General features: G+C 39.6%; 1 protein-coding gene across 1 annotated transcript in view; it reads right to left on the bottom strand.

Moving 5' to 3' along the window:
* Positions 1 to 1,538: 1,538 nt before the first annotated feature.
* SCAF8 (SR-related CTD associated factor 8) overlaps positions 1,539 to 17,880 on the bottom strand; it is an 87,958-nt gene continuing 71,616 nt past the window's right edge. Inside the window, exon 21 of the mRNA XM_083857998.1 lies at positions 1,539 to 2,649. The gene's annotated coding sequence lies outside the window, so the exon portion shown is untranslated. The remainder of the gene's footprint in view (positions 2,650 to 17,880) is intronic.

Consider the following 17,880-nt stretch of genomic DNA (forward strand, 5'->3'; position numbering starts at 1 on the left):
ATTCATATTCAAATGGTGCCATGGTCAAGCTCAAACACGTACAGTTTTGGTAGGTCCAGCTGTCCACATACTGAGCAAAAACCTCATTAATAGCTAAGGGTCTGCTAGCACAGCAGGCTTGTGCTGCCCTCATTCTGTTATGGCCCACAGTGTTTGCTTCTGCTTTTCTGAAAACATTTTGATATTCAGAGTAATTCGAATGGCAAGAATGTATTCCTTTTGTGGCATTGTTTTTTTCTGGTACCACAAATACTGCCACTGCACAAGTAGTTTTAAAGATGCCATAAATATTATTTTCTAAGGATTTAGTTATTTTCCAGTGCTTTATTTTCTTTGTGGTGTTACTGAAACAAGGAACACTTCTTAGCCATAGGGAAGCAATGTCCTGAAACAGAAAGTTTAGCTAATAAGATCAGTTAATTCACAGAGGCACCTGAGGACATGGGTCCTCTATCAGTGTAAGCCAACCTAAAATGAAACTGCTGATAAAAAGGTGTTCCTTCCCACCCTCTCCCTGCTGTCAGAGCTGGAACATGAGCTAAACTCTTACACAAGGATGTTTCCAGTCTCACCAGGAAGCCTCTTAGGTGTACAGCTCTTTGAGGGAGGTCATGAGAAGGTGTGAGCAGGGCAGAAGAAGAGCAGGAGCTAGCCTTAGATTAGCTGAAATTGATCAGGGAACTGTTCTGAGATGCTGCTGTCTGCCCCTCTTTGTGTTTAGATGCACTGGCATGGATGTCACTGCAGTGAGCACTCCACCATCCATATGCAATTACATCAGATGCAGGATAATAGTGATGCTAAACTAAAAGATTTCAAAAGTCAGAGGTGTTCTTTTGATATGAATTCAGGTATTTGCTATAAGCTAAGCACAGTGGGACAAACCCCTGCTATAACGCAGCATGGCTAAAATAGCCTTCTCAGGACCACATTCATTTTTGAAATGCCATGAGCAGTTTTTGCTCACATAAACATAATTGCTTCATGAAGAACATTTCTATAATTTAAAATTTTGTCTTTGGAGAAGAAAATAAGGAGGAAGTAAAAAGAATCTGATTGGCTTTTGAACTCTGCTGTACAGCACAGCTGTGTGTTCAGCACAATATATCACACACAGCAAATCAAAGCCAGCTTAGACTCAACTCCTCTGCAGCTTTTTCCTCCAATACCTTTGCAGAATTACTAATTAATAGAGACCAGATGCCAAATACTTCAGCATGGCTTTAAATCTGGGATGCAAAGAGTCTGATCTCCTTATTGTCCTGGGGTTTCATGTGCAAATTGAATTCAAGCATCTCTTTTGATTTGTTAACATTTTGCATTTGCCCTCTAATCTCTTGTAAATAATAACACAAAGGAAATCAAGGTTCAACCATACAAATACCTTCCTTCCTAAAAATTTTGCCAAATCTTCTAAGCACAGCAATGAGCAGGACTCCAATTAAAGATTTGCAGATACAATATAAAAATAGAGAAAATGATGAGAAAAAATTTTGAATTTAGATCTTTATTATACAGGCCCAAAGCTGTGGTCACCATGCAGTTACACTGTAATGGGAATGATTTTGCTGAAAGCTCTCACTAAACAAACGTAAAGAGACCACAGACTACAGCATTCCAAATAACTGACACTTTAATTTTTGAAAGAGCAAAAATAAATAAAGGAATGGCAAGGATGTCATTTTCACATATGGTGGGGCATATACATATTCCTTCTTTTCTATAGCTATTCAAGAGACAAAATTAGCAAATACTGCCCAAAAACACAGACCTTTTGTGATGGCTCGGCTAACTTTTAGCTGTTTCTCTCTCCTTGGATATTTGATCAAACACATATTTAGATAGGTGCATATGCCAAAAAAAGAGATGCAACTTGGGGGGTTTTGTATTTAATTCCTACTTCCTGCCTTTTCCTTCTACTTTTAGGACTTTAACAGGAAGTAATTGGAGACATTCAGTCAAATAAAAGCCCTAGAAGTTTTCCCTTCTAGTTTCTCATTATAATCTCATAATTTAAGGATTAATCACAAATTTTAAAAGGTTGAGGTGTTTTACAAGGAATTCATCATCTCTGGAATACAGATAGCCACAGTGAAGAGCCGCACATAGACTGCACACATAGTGTTATCTAAAAGTGGTTATCTTTAAAAAAACAGAACTTTTTAAAAAATCTGCAGATCGAAACATAGCATGTCTTATTCCCTACAGGATTTTCTTGCAATCTGTTCTTCAATTATTTGCACTAGGAGATGCTACAAATGATATTAATTACAATATACAGTCCACTGTCATCTTCTGGTCCAGCAGAAGAACCTGTCTCTTCAATGGATGCAAAACTGTTCATCTGAGCAGATCATCCTCAACAGCACAAATATGGTCTAGAAACTCATAGAGTTTATTGTTTTAATTTATAAAATTAAACCTGCCCCAGACAGGTAATACTGGTGTGTAATATTGCCATCCCTGGGTTCTGTCAAAAGCGGGGTACTGAGGTGCTCAGAGCCGTGTCCGAGCGCAGCGCTGGGATCCTTCTGGCACTCCAGACCCAAGGCCGATGGGATGTGATGCGTGCTAGAACGTGGGCGCACTTCTCACTTAGCTCTGCAGGGCCCGGGACATGGTAAGCTGCCAGAACTTCCTTCATCTTGCCTGTTGACAAAAGGAACAATAATAACTAGTCATCACTGTTTGCTAGAGTTTAATTCCAATTTTTAAAAAGTCCTATAAATGAGACTTTCTTATTTTATTTTTTTTTTTTAGCCATGCAATAGCAAATGCTTCATTGAGAAAAGATTTGGGATAAATTTTACAGTCTTTCTGTTAGCCACGCAATGCTTATGAGGGAGAAAGGCCTTATACTATATGGTTCCTAAAACATTATCCAGGATTAAACATTCCATTATTTAAAAAAATAAATGTCCAGTAGCTTAGTACTTAAAAAATGTCAATATAATAGTATCCCTGTAAAAATTAACTTTGTATATCAGATTTGCTGGATTAAAACTCTGTATTGTCTCTCTCACACACTGTACACAAGACACAGAGTAAACAATCTAGAGGATTAACAAACAATGACTTCAACAGGTTAATAAGTGTAGAACTATCTCTAACACATATTGGTCATGTCCATTATGTATTGATAGCAAGTATAAAACCTTCATAAACCTTCATTAAATGGCCTTCATGGAATCAAGGGTCAAAACAGGCCTCTATGTTATCTATTCTGATTTTCTTTCAATTATGATTTTTCCAGATAGCCCTCAGTAAAGCCCAAAGAAAATCAGACTTTTAGTATCACAGACTAAGATAGGAAAGAGTAAGAATACACCTCCAATATATATCTGCTGCAGAATATATAGAAGGAGAGGCAGAGGTACCTGTGGAGGGTGATTACCTCACTCCCTAGGTAACCTCAAGGTGTCCATCTTTTTTCCATGGACTATGAGTATGTTGAAGACCAAAATTTCTTATGAGTACGAATGTGTTACATCCTACCACAGATATCTGACTATGTTCACATATTTATTTCACAAAGAACATTCACAAAGCCATCAGACCCTACTAATTTTTAATCAGTACTGACATGGGCAAAATGATAAGAAGTATAATTGCTTCAATCTAAGGTAAATACAAAAGCCATGCAATAAATTCCAGAACCAATGCTAAGTTTTTGGTTACATACCCTGCAATTTTCTGGAGCTACACAAAATACTTCTTTTATTTATAATTACTGTTCTTGTAATTATCACACAAATAGAAATCACTAAATGAATAGAGATAGCAGGTGATGTGAGACATCTCTTTGCTCAGCCCTGACCAATAAGATACCTGCTGTTTGTCTAACCTATTTCTAAACATCAGCATACTTCATCTTTACTTTGTTGTTTTCCACAGCTTTGCTTCCAAAATACATATTTTGCTTTATGAATTTATTAAGTGTACATTCTAACCTTTCATCCTAGCCATGAGTGAGAATACTGAATATTACTGGAACAAGGAAAAAACACTTGAAGGACCCTACTAAATGGTGTATCATTAAGAACTACTCTCTGTATATGGTTTCCAAATGCACTCACATAACAATAATTTATTCTAGCCCATTTTCCCTAGCACACAAGAATAGTAACAACTGAAATATTTTGCCATACAGTCTTTTTCAAATAAAGCTGCTAGTACTAGCAAATATATTTTAAGAAGAATTATATAGACTTTGAAAATAGAACCATTATGGACAGAAGATTTCAAGTGATAACACAGTCTTGCTAACAATTGATTTTACATCTATATGGCTATTTTTATGAAGTACATGCTTTACTGAAATATTATTTAATTTAGACTAATGGAATTGTTTCACAGCCTTTTAAAATTGAGTTTTGTTCAATGAAATGTTCCACTGAAAAAACATCAAACACATACCCCTACAGTTTAGAAACAAATCAATTGCACAACTTCACAAAACTCTAGACCACAAAATTATTGTTTACTGCTTATCTTGCAAAAAATACCTTGATCAGAAACATACTGAACAAGACTGCTAAGACCAACAGGACCTGTCATATTGAGCTTTGCAAAGAAAAGGTTACCATTTATGTTAATCTTAATGTAGATACAAGCCAATTCCACAAATACAGGAGGCACAGGTCACTCTTCTTAACCTAATTTGGACTATTAGCAGACCTTTTCTACTTTTCACTCTATGATATATTTTGTTCGTGCCACCTGTGCTACTCAGAAGAGTAAAACAACTTGCTCCCAAGGTGGAAACAGAGTCCCCAGTTCCTTCTGGGCTGGAGGAGCTGGAGGCCAGCAGAAGCTGAAATACAACACAAAGGCCACCTTCAATTAACAAAAAAATTGATTTGATATTTAGGGGTATATCCCACTGGATTTCCAGTGAAAGAAAAATGAGACTGACTTCCTCTGAAATATACATGATGACAGAGAGACAGCAACATAAAGAGTACACACAAATACTCCCAGCTTTCTCCAGTGGAAAAGAAGGAAATAGGACAGGTGAGCCAGCCTGACTGCTCATGATGTACAGCTTCCTGTCTGACTGCCAAGGCAGAGGGGAAATCCCACAGAAAACCTACTTTTTACAGGAAGTCAAAAGTCCTGAAGCTGAGACAAAGCAGATGTCTGCCCCTTACTGAGAACAGCTCTAGGGATTATAAATTATAGAGATTTAGTAGATTTTATCAAGAATTTTAGACATACAGGTATCAAAATTTCTTTTTTCTTTTTGTCAAAAGGGCTAGGATTTCTGAGTCAAGATTTTGCTAACAGTGACAGGGAAAGAGAGACAAACTATTCAGTCAGAAGCATAACTGAAAGTCCGTGCAGCAGCTTGCTCAGGACCAGAAAAGCTGATCCCTTGTTGACATAGAAAGATGTGTCACAGTGACTCCGGTCTTAAAAGATCATCATTGTTCTCCTTGTAATCCATGGCAAGCAAACCTGTGATAAATGTCAGTATCCAACCAGAGTTATCTGCAGCCAGTCAGTGATGGCAGGAGAATTTGTGCCATGCTTGCCTAAGTGCCTAACCAAGTGGCAGGAGCAGCCATGAGAGGTATGTGGGTGTCGACTTGCACTCTATGCTACAGAGACAGAGCAGTCAGCTTTGCAGTGTAAATGCACTGCAAGAATAAAGTGAGAGGAGTCCCACGCCTTCTTTTCAAAGGGAGAAACAGGAGGCTGTATTTAAAGAGTGCAACGTTCATGTGTTGGCTGATGGGGAAAATTAGTAACACTCAGTGTAATTAAGGCTGCAGTTATCAAATAGAGATTAATAGAAAGTGCAAAACTTCCTCATTTTAGCAAGCAGCTAAAACCTACATAATTTAACTGACTTTAAATTTCAGTGAAAGTTTGTGGGTAAAGACTAGATTACTGATAATGATATACCTCAATCTGTTTGTTCCTTGATGTCTTAAGCTTTACACTATGGGAATGCTGATCATTGCAATACCTGAATTAAATTATGAAGCCCTTGTCCCTGATGTTAGAGAAGCCTCCATCAAGATAACAATAACACTTGGAACACCATATGATGCTTTATATTTATTGTGCTGTCATACATGAAGAGGCAGTAGGAAATTTGAAAATTATGAGGGTGTTTTCTATGACTCAACCTAAGGAGTCTTGGGGGGAAAATATGCAGTAATGTTCAATATTTGAACTGCTATGTTATTTCTGTATCTGTATACAAGAAGATTCTTATACTTCATTTAAAAAAATTAAAAGGCAAGTATTAAGTATTAGAATATATCTATGTCTTGATATCATAAAGTTATTGGGGATATAAGGCTAAAAAGAAGTTACAATGTGCTAAATTTAAACTATACTTAATTACAATGGATTACAAGTCTCTAAATTTCTAGAGAATTAATTTAGAAGTGTATTTTATAATTAACAAGAATCTGGTAGTTTAACAATCACATGAAACTGTTTTTAAAAAGTAGTGTATACTTTAAACATAAGCAGTGTATAATTTAAAATAATTTAAAACCATTAGAAAAAAATCCCATGTAACGTGATTTAAAAATCTGAAGAACTTTCAAAGCTTTTCTGCACTGAATATGGTGGTGTATGTGATATTAGTTAGAAGTGAACAGTACAGTGGCACACTGCATTCTGTAGGCAAGACCTGATTAGGGTACCAAGTGATAATCCAGTTGCCAGTCCTCCAAAATACCGGCTGGCATCAAGTGGCTGGCATTATGGGAGTGGGTGAGTTCTGGGCTGAAGGCAGAATCTCACAGCCTTGAAGCAGTTTCCCTGGTGTGCGACTGGAAATGCTTGTACTGCACTGCACAAGGCAACAACTGTAGCACCCTCTAACCTTTTAACTTTCTTCCCTTCCTTTCAGGTAATCTATACCTGGTGTTTTTCACTCCATATGTATCTTCTGTCTGCAAGAATTCTCTAATCTGAACTATATCATTTTTACAGCTGTGCAAATTTTGGCCAATTCAATCCCTGGCCTTATCAAATCCAGTGTTATCAGCTCCGAAGAGTTCTCGTGAGCTCCATGATGTGATGTTTTTCTGTAAAGCTTCTCCTTCTGAAGAGAATTGTTCATGCATGAATAGGAGTTTTCATATTTTAGTTCGTTTTTCTATGCTTGTAGGTGAAAAGGTGAAAAATGTGATTTTTAGGTGGTGGTGGGCTCAGAAGAATCTGAGAAAAGTAGAAGATAAAAGGGGTTTCTATAGCCTTTATTTTAAGATTATAGTATTTTAAAGTCAGTCTCATAATCTTGGAAGGCACAATTTTTGAATATTTGGCATTTGCATGAGAAGAAACATCCGAATATACTGTCTTCCAGCTTTGCTGGCTGACGCAGTTCTCCTGCTCTGCCTTGCCACGATGGAGAGAAAGATTTAAGTTTGTTTGGGGGTATGCCTACACATTTACATGACTGAAACTTGATCATGAGCCAGCTCTTGACATAGTTGCTAGAACACTTCATCCACATTCAAGGCAAACAGTACTCATTGGTGTGGCTACGGAATAGCAGACGGTGTGAGCTGGAAACTGCAAACGACACTTCAAGGTGTTAATGAAGAACAGCCTTAATCTCTCCGCAGCTGAGCTCGGCTGCGGGAACGCTTCTGGTTTGCTTCAAGGCAAGGCGCATCCATAAACACAGCAGGGGCAGCTCAAGCGAGCCCTTTTGGTGTGCGCTGAAGCTGTGAAGCTGTGAGGACAAGCTCGGGGTGGGTGGGGTGGTGCCGAGAGCCGGCAGGCACGGCGAGAGCATCCCCACAACAGCCCACAGTGTCACTGCTGCCGTGCTGCACCGGTCCTGCAGGAGAAGCCTGAAAATAACCTGGACCTCTGCAGCTTGCAGGAGCTGGGTCAGCCCGCAGGTGCCTGTGACTGATTCAGGGAGGTGTTTGCCGCCAGGGTCCCAGAGAACAAGATTTGTCCCAAAGTGCTGTTTTGCCCTGGCTGAGCCACTGGGAGGGGAGCGCTCAGCACCAGCGCCTCTGTCACCCCCGAGCCAGGTTGGATGTCGCTGCCTCCCAGTTGTGGGGCTAGTGTGTTCCTATAAATGGGCACACTGGGACAAAGCAAAGATAAAGCCATTGCACAATCACTGAATATCAGCTGGAACTGGCTAATAAATTGTCTGCCAGCAGAACATACCAGCTCTCTGTACTGTCTCAAAGCAGTAATTTCTGGCTGGGCTTCCAGCAGCATGGAGGAAGTGAGCTGAAGCCCAAATCAGTAACCTTATCCTGAAATGGGCTGGAAGCTCTTACACCTCTTCAGGTGTTTTTCAGGGCCGTAACACACATTGCTTGTGGCAATCCTCAGACAACCCAACCCCCCAGGATTTTTCTTCTCTCTCACTACTGAAGTCTCTTAATTTTTTACTGAATACCTATGATCATCTGGTTCCTGACAGCAAATTCTGAAGCACGTAAAACAGTCCATAGCCCTTTACTATGTGGAATAGGAGGGGTGCACAAAGTTGGGGAACAGGGGATAGAAAGGTCTTAGCACGCAGGCCTCTCCCATTAAGTGCATTAATTGGCCAAGCTCTATCCTATTTCTTTTAACATCTTTTTGCTTACTGTTCCAAAGTCCATTGCTCTGATGACTAGAATATTTTTTTTCCAAATTTGAAGCCTGCATTTTCATGATCAATTTATAACCCTGAGGTCTGTGTTTACAATAAGGATATTTTCTCTTTTCTTGGGTGTGCACTTCTAGGAGGTGATTAGAGAGACTGTGTTCATAATCTCTTTCCCAAAATTCCTTTTATAAGGTTAAGTCAATATCTGTTAGCATCCTCTTGCCTCTTAGCTTTCCTGTTCGTTCCCTAACTTGCCTTTCAGTGTCTTCCACTTTTTGGTTTAATCTTACTGGAACTCAAAGCAGATGAGACTTTATCTTACAAAGTTCTGTTTAGGAGACTGGTTGACAGAGTCCCTTCGAAGGCAGTCATGAAGGGCAAAGGAATCTGGGAAGGCTGGACAGTCTTCCAAAAAAACCATCTTAAAGGCGCAGGAGCAGGCCATCCCCACATGTCAAAAGATAAGCTGTCAGGAAAGAACAGAGACCTTTGGGTGGCATTCAGGAGAAAATGAAAAGTTTATAATCCTTAGAAGAAGGGGCAGAGAACTCCAGATCACTACAGGGATCCTGTGAGGTTATGCAGACAGAAATTTAGAAAGGCCCAAACCCAACTAGAACTTAATCTGGCTACAGCTATAAAAGACAATAAAAATGCTTCTCAAGGAGAAACTCCATCCTTTACTGGATGTGGGGTGAAATATAGCCACACAGTATGAGGAAAAGGCTGAGGTACTTAATGTCTTTGCATCAATCTTTAATAGAAAGACCAGTGGTTCTCATGGTACCCAGACTCCTGAGCTGCAAGATAGGGACAGGGAGCAGAATGAAGCCCCTATAATCCAAGGGGAAATTGTTAGTGACCTGCTGCACCCCCTAGACAGACCCAAGTCTATGGGTTGGATGGGATCCATTCAAGGATACTGAAAGTGCTGACAGAAGTGCTCATCAAGTCACTCTTCATTGTTTATCACCAGTCCTGGTTTACCAGTGAGGTCCCAGATGGCTGGAAGTTGGCAAATGTGACACCCATCTACAGGACGAATTGAAAGGAGAATCCAGGGACCTAAAGCCTTGTCAGCCTAACCTCGGTCCCAGGACAGGTCATGGGCCAGGTTATCTTGAGTGCCTGTACATGCCATATGGCACGTACAGGACAACCAGAGGATTAGACCCAGACACTGTGGCTTTGTAAAAGGCAGGCCTTGCTTGACCAATTTGGTCTCCTTCCATGGCAAGATGCCCTGCTCAGTAGATGAGGAAAAAATCTGTGCTTGTTGTCCACCTGGACTTTGACATCGTTTCCCACAGCATTCTCCTAGAGAAACTAGCTGCTCCTGGCTTGGACAGGAGCTTCTGCACCAATCACTGTGTTGGATGGCTGGGCCCAGAGTGGTGGTGAATGGAGTTCACCCAGCTGGTGGCTGGTCACAAGTCCTGGGATTCCCCAGGACTCAGTGTTGGAACCAGTCCTGTTAAACATCTTTATTGATGTTCTGGAGGAGAGCATAAAGCGTATCCTTAGTTTGTACATGACACCAGGCTTGGTGGGAATGTTCATCTGCTGGAGGGCAGGAAGGCTCTGCAGAGGGATCTGGACAGGCTGGACCAGTGGGCTGAGGCCAGTGGTTTAGGGTTCAACAAAGCTTGGTCTTGCACTTGGGTCACAACAGTCCCATGCATGGCTGCAGGCTGGGGAACAGTAGCTGGGAAGTGCCCAGGCAGAAAAGGACCTGGGAGGGCTGGTGACAGCAGCTGAACATGAGCCAGCTGTGCCCAGGTGGCCAAGAAGGCCGATGGCATCCTGGTCTGGATCAGCAATAGTGTGTCCAGCAGGAGCAGGGCAGGGATTGTCCCCCTGTACTCGGCACTGGTGAGGCCACACCTCGAGTGCTGTGATCAGTTTTGGGTCCCTCAATATAAGAAATACACTGAGGTGCTGGACTGTCCAGCAGAGAAAGTAAAGGTTCTGGAGCACAAGTCCTGTGAGGAATGACTGAGGGAGCTGGGGTTGTTTAGCCTGGAGAAAAGGAGGCCCAGGGGAAACTCATCACTCTCTTCAACTCCTTGAAAGGAGGTTGTAGCCAGGTGGCATGACTCTCTGCTCCCGAGTTAAAAAGAAACAGGACAAAAGGAAATGGCCTCAAGTTATACCATGGAAGGTTTAGATTAGGTTTTAGGAAAATTTTCTTTATGAAAAGGGTTGTCAAGCACTGGAACAAGCTTCCCAGTGAAGTGGTTGAGTCCTCATCCCTGGAGGTATTTAAAAGATACATAGAACGGCTCCTTAGGGATGTGGATTAGTGGTGGACTTGGCAGTGCAGGGTTAATGGTTGGACTTGATGAACTTAAAGGTCTTTTTCCAACCTAAGTGATTCTATGATTAAGACACTGATAACTTCACTTTCTCTGCTGGAGTTACCTTGCTTGGTATGTCCTAAGATAGCATTTCCCCCCCCTTTTTTTAACACAACTGCGCCAATGGCTCAGAAATATCTCACAACTAATAAACCTACTTTTTTATTCTCCCTTGTTTTGCTGTCTCCAAAAAGTAATCGTAGAAACTTTATTTACTTCATTGAATGCTCAAATTCACCATTTGTACTACTAAATTTTACCCCATCTTGCAGCATCTCCTTTGGATGAAAGGCACCCACCCATTTGCAGTTGCCTGCTAGGGTTTTGTTGATCTGCAGAATGGATGTGTTTCCTCTGTGCACTCTGCTAACACTTGTGTCTTCTGCCTGGTCTTAGCCATGTACTGGAGACCTTTAGCCTGCTTCTGCACATACCCTTCACAGTTCTCACTCTGCAGTGGAAATACTGTTTCCAATTGCTGCAGTGCAGGAATTATGCCCCTGGTGAATTAGAAATGCATGAATAGCCAGGAAAGGTGAACCATATAACATGAAGCTTCTCTTAAAGATCCTAAAAATTATTTGAAAATATCAGTCTACATTTAAATCCAATATTACATATTTATATTTAGCTTTAACTAATGACTACAATAATCTTATTTTAGGTCCAAGTTAGGATTTGTCATAACTTGTGGTTTCTCTGGTGACCTCAGCTGCTATTGATCAGAAAGTAATTCCAGTCTGATTCTGTCTTGTTGGGCCTGGAACTAAAAATATTTTGGCAACTTAATTAAAATTTATAAATTATGTAAACAGAATGCCTCTTACTTCCATACTCTGGTGATTCTATAAATGTCTCTGTATTGATGGTAGATCACTCCAGTATTAAATAATAAGAAGATAATCTTCCTGTAGGTCATTTTGTTTCAGATCATTAACTCCATTTTCTTGTCAGCTGCCTCTCTGCAAATTCTAAAAACATTGACTCAATCTATATTGGTGTTACTGCTCATTCGTTTCAGTTACTCCAATCAAATGCCACAACATATAAAAAACACCTCATAATCATTACGGGACAGGGCTCCAGAGCATTGTCAAGGCTCTTCACCTGTTCAAGACCACAGGCTGCTGTGATCTCCCCATGACTTACTACTAACTCCATCCTGGCAGGGTAACTGGATGAACTGCTAAACAGATTTTTTTTTTTTTTAACTTTCTCTCATATTACATTTTAGACTTTTTGGTGTGGTTAAATCTGTCTCTTAAAAAAAAAAAAAGTAATGTGCCTCTTAAAAAAATAATGGGACTAGCTCTGTGTAAATAATTATCACAATCAGGAAAAACTTATTATATTACCAGCTCTTGATTCCATCTTTTGTTTCTGAACTCTCCATATCAAGAAACATCTCCATCACCATTATTCTCCATTAGGTCTGACAAAGACTGATCTGTTTTTAAACAGAGGTAGTTGCATTCTCTTGATACCTCTGCTTTTAAAATGATCTCTTTTGCACATGTCCACTTCTGAAATCTTGTGATGTTCCAGAGTTATTAGGCATTCAATATTAGGCCCTTCAAAATGTTTTGTTTATTCAAATGTACAATTGTCAATAGACACTATTTTTTCTGAGAAATGGGGAAAACAAAATTCAACTTCAGTTGTGAAAAGACAGTATTTTTTTCTAAAAAACAACAATCATAGAGCTAGACTCTGCTCCTCAGCTCCACCACAGACCACTCAATCCACAGAAAATTATCCATCAGAATCAGTCAGCTGGGGCAGCCTGCTTCGGATGCCAAAGATCTCCAGAAAGCAACACAGCCAAATGAATATGATTCCTGTTCACCAAAGAGCTTAAACCAGAAATATTCTTGCAAATTACTGTAATATCTTCTTACTGTCACTACCACCAGCATTTCTGAAGAGATTTGACATTATGGAAATCATGAGATACACTAGCAAATTGTTTGAGACAGAGAAGATAGAGAAACTTCAGAGGATAGTTTGCTTCCAAACAGATTCAACTGCCAAGAATATTAAATTAAAAAGTAATCTGAGGATCCTTAATGCTACCTTGAAGAAATATTCTGTTTCCTGTTTTGAACAAAAGTTCACCACAAGGAAAATTCCTTTACTGTAAGCAAAGCTTTCAGTAGGCATTACAATAGAAGGTATTGCAATAGAAGTTTTTTAAGATATACGAAAAAAACCCAATCTATTTCAATACCAAGACAGCATTAAAAAAAAAAAATAAGTAAAATATTTTAAGTAACTTAGTATCTGGTTAGGTTGGGTTCTTTGGCTCATACCACTAACAGAAAAATCTTGCTTTCATTATTTCATTAGTAATTCTGCTAAAATGAACAGGTGTATTTTTTTTTCTCTAATTGCAGAACATATTTCCTCAGTGATCCAAATACTTGGGAAAAGGTATGTACTGCAGAGAACAAATGCATCTGACCAGAAGTAAATATGTACAATAAAATGATCATAATTGAGTGAGAAGGCTTAATTAATCCATAGAAAACTTCATGCCCACAGCTACTTCGGTTATCAAATTCTTACATATGTTGGTATAAGATTGTTAAAATGCAATATTCACCTAAATTATATACTCAGTATATTTCTTGTACAGTTACAGCTCAGGAAAATTGAGTCTGGTGCCTTTAAATACCATTTCTTTGGAGATTCCTAGGAATGTAGAGGACTTTCCAACTGTAAAGTTTTGGGGTTTTTTTGGGTTTTTTTGCAAGTGCAGTGCTGCCAAATATTTTTTTACCACTAAATAAATGCTATTTCAGCTGTATTTGAGCAGTAATAGTGGTAGCTAATGGCCTATTCAGTTAATCATAGTTATTCACTCCCTGGAAATGCCTCAGAATATAATAAATGTTTTGTTTTCATTGTGGAGTCTTAAATTACAGGTATTATATAACACCCATGATATATAACCTATCTGTATGGATACAAACTGAACTCAGAATCATTCCACTAAAGGACTTCTAGTATTTGGAACCTCCACAGAAAGAAATATGCTGTTGTTACCCACAGAGCTACTAAAATAGCACTAAAAGCAGGGTAAGAAATAGTTTTAAAGAACATTCTGGTTTAACTAAAATGTGGCCATTTGTCATCTATTTGCAGAGGTCTGAAATAACTATTACAGAATATTAAAAAAAAAAAAAAAGAAAAAAAAAGAAAAAAGAAAGAAGAAGAAGAAAAAAAAAGAAACATGCTCAAATAGCTGAACGACAGAGATCCTTCCCTGAAGGAAAAAAGGCTGCAGATGTAGGGTTTCAATCTGCCCTATAAGAGACAGAATAACAATGAAGTCTTCACTCTGAGACCAATGCTCTCATCGGGTGTTGTATCAATATAAGATTTATCTTGTTCATCTCATTTTTAATATTTATTTAGGTTGTAGAAGTTCCTGCCAGTCTTAGCTCTGCTTTGGTCATGGTTCAGGAGAGATTTATATGTATTATGCTGCACGTTGACAACTTGTCCCAAGGGTAGTGTGAGATATATATCTATATCTATATATCTGTATCTGTATCTATCTATGATACAACAGCTGGTTCTATCTCATTGCTTTGTGGTTGCCATTACAGTGATGAGGCACAGAATCCCCTATAGTTTCTTCAGGAAGTATCTTCCAGATGTATTTTAAAAAGCTGCAGAATATGTTTTAAAACAATGTTCGGCTTCTGAGGTCAGGCTGTGCTGTTCAGCTGCAATTGCTTTGCAGAAAGGATTAGATTGTAGGTCATAAAAATATTCCCTTGGTTACTTCAAGAAGTGAAGACAACCTTTGAAACAGTCTTCTGTTTGCTTCCTGGATGAAAGAACTCCTCCATGGAAGCATACAAAAACTCAGAAGACTTTCAAAAATAGAATATGGACCAAGTTTGGTATTAAACACCTCTTTTATTTCTCCTGGAGAAAAAGATACTCAAGTATTTGCTGAAGAAGTAATTTGGCAGGCCATAAAAGACAAGGGAGGGTATTCTAGTTTTAACTTTAGTTTTGTAGAACTTTTTAGAATTTAGTCATGAAAAGGAAATCAAACCAAAGTGATTATAAAATGAGAAATTTCGTCATTCCTAGGAAGGAATGAGCAGACCAATGCTAGAGAAGTACAGGGAATGCAGCCACAGCCAGCTTCAGAGACTAATCAAGGACACCCTCAGGCAAAGGCAATCCAGAGGGGGAAAGAATTCAAAAGAGAGGACTAGGTTTACAGAAGGGCAGCACTAGAGCACAGCAGCAAATTAACCCAGTGCACAGTAAGTGAGCAGTATGGTATTCCAGGAGATAATTAATTACCTTTGAGCCCCAAAGGAGTAATTTGAAACGTATCAGTAAGTACACATGCTGGGAGAACTGCATAGAATTCACCATGCAAACATGCAGGGAAAAGAAAGATAGATAAACATAAGAAAAATCCTGCAAAAGTGTTAGAAAAAGAAATGCAGCATTGAACAACCTTGCTAGTGCAAAATAAACTTTGCCACTGAGAATACTGCTGCCACCACTTGCAACTCAGCAGAGATCGATTTAGCACCTGAGCATTGCCTTTGGTGGCTGAAATGTAAGTGATCTCAGGTCATCATACATTGTGACAGTGACAGGCAGAGAAAAGTCTGACACCATCCTACTACATATCTTCTGCTTGTTATCAATCATAAAAAGGTCTTCCATGAGGTTTCTCAAAACAAGCTAGTTGTAAATCTGATGCCTTGTATATTTGATAATCTCGCACTTTGGTGATAAAGGAGATTTGTAACATCTGATATGATATATTAAACTGGGTGAGGTTGCAAGCATTTACACGATTGGATTAGAACTCACTATAATTGCAGTAATTTGGATAAATGTTCTGAAATTAATGCATTAGATCCACAATGATAAGAGCAAATTACCATAGAAAGATCCAAAGGGAGTTACAGTGGTCTATAAGCAAACCCTAAGTCAGGACATTATCAACTTGGAGAAAAAGGGAGCCTGATATATAGTCAGAGTAATACTGTAAGTAAATCAAGTAATTATTTTTCTCCTACCAGCAGTGGCAAGGCCCTGACTGCATGACTATATCCAGCTCTTGCCTATTGGGCTGTTGAAGGAAAGAGACAGTTGGAGGGAGTCCAGGTAAAAGTCACAAAAAATTGATAACAGATGTAGAAGAATGGAAGGTTGAAAGAAATAGATTGTTTAGTCTAGAAAGAGTGAAGACTAAGGGAAGACATGATAACATATTTAAAATATGTAAAAGTTTGTTATGAGAAAAGGATGATAGCTAATTGTTCTCCATGTTCATCATGCAGAAGACAAGTCTTAGTATGCACTTGTGGAGAAAAGCTTTCTAACACAAGGCCAGTCAGCCAGGCAGCAGGTTATCTACAGGTATTGCAGGTAATGAAGCAATGGCAGTGGCTGAGACAAACTCACGTGGAGATCAGAAGTGTGTTTGGTTCTCCCTGAAAGCAGGCAAACAGCCCAGGTGATCCCGTGTGAGAACCTGTCCAGCCTCATGCTGGGCCACAGAAACCAGACCCAGATCAGAGCTTTCCATCAAAGAGACTGAATACTATGATGCAAATGTCATTTGGCTCAAGATGCTTGCCAGGAAGGATGGAGCCTGCAGGACAAGGGATGAATCTCTCAAATCCATTTAGCTGGTTAATTCCATTGGCTGGAAGTAGCAGAGAGCACCCACTCAGTCATGGCTGGATGCTCTTCTATCTATACTTGTTTAACATGCTCATGCTCAGTCGTACCTTTATTCCACCTTTGCTGTCGATAGCCCTTTCCAGTGGTTTCCAGGAGTATGATCATGGGGGTGGTTTATCCAGAGGATTCAGGTTTACACCGTTGTGGGGCCACTGGAGGAATGAGTTAGTGAATGTGTTAGAATGAGCTGAGCAGGCTTTAAAAGCAATAGGCAGGGAGCTGGCTGGTCACCAAGGCTGTACCTAGACAAGGCAAATGGCATGCAGAGGAAAAGGGGTGACATGCTAAGGGCTTGCACAGTAGAAATTCCCACTATGGAGGCACAGCTGGCTGCCATCAGTGCCAAATCTCTGCCAGGGAGGACAAGCTGTGCAAGGCTATTGCACTGCAGGGGCTGCTGTTCTCAGCTGGTTGAGGAAATAGGATCAGAAACCCCAGTATGAGAGTGAGAGGGAAAGACTGGCTTCATTGTGGGAATATCTGGGGTGAGGCTCACAAGTTTTTGCTGCTTTTAGAAGAGCTGAGGAGTAGAGATTAGGGAGAAAGATTGTGAAAGGTCCTATCCCTCACAGAAGGGCAAGCCTGAGTGTGCAGACCCTCAAGTGGCTTTACCTGTACACTGATGGATTTACAACAGGTCTCTTACCCTTTTTTTTTTTTTTTTTTTTTTTTTTTTTTTTTTTTTTTGTTAAGAAGCATAAAATTTGACATCAACTGGAATTTTCAAAAACAAAATCCCCATATAAACTGGCAAGTGGGACTCACTGATTCACAGAGGAGAAGCCGCATGGCCAGCAGGAGCAGTTTGGATGTGCTGGGTCTTGCACACTGCTAACCAGGCCCCTCCATGTGTTTTCCCCTGTACTACAGTCAAACATCCTGTGCCTTGGCATAAGGTGCCCTGCCTCTGCTTGAAGGTGCTCCTTCTAATGGACTAAATCTATTTTCCAAACTACAGTGGGCAGAGCGAAACATTTCCACTTCTCTTCTCTTAACCTTTAACAAAATTATCTATAAAAACAAATGACTCTCTGTTAAAATAATAAAATGGAGAGCAAGGCAAACATATCCAAAGGTCTGTTCTTATGCTCAATAACATGTAAAGACGGGACAATGTACAGTGTATGTTGAAAATTCTTTCTTACATGACAATACAGACCATAACTATTGTCCTGGCAAAATCAAAATCACTGATAAATGGGATTA

This window comes from Zosterops lateralis, assembly GCF_965231275.1.
Source record: "Zosterops lateralis genome assembly, chromosome: 3".
In the NCBI taxonomy this organism is placed as follows: Eukaryota; Metazoa; Chordata; class Aves; order Passeriformes; family Zosteropidae; genus Zosterops; species Zosterops lateralis.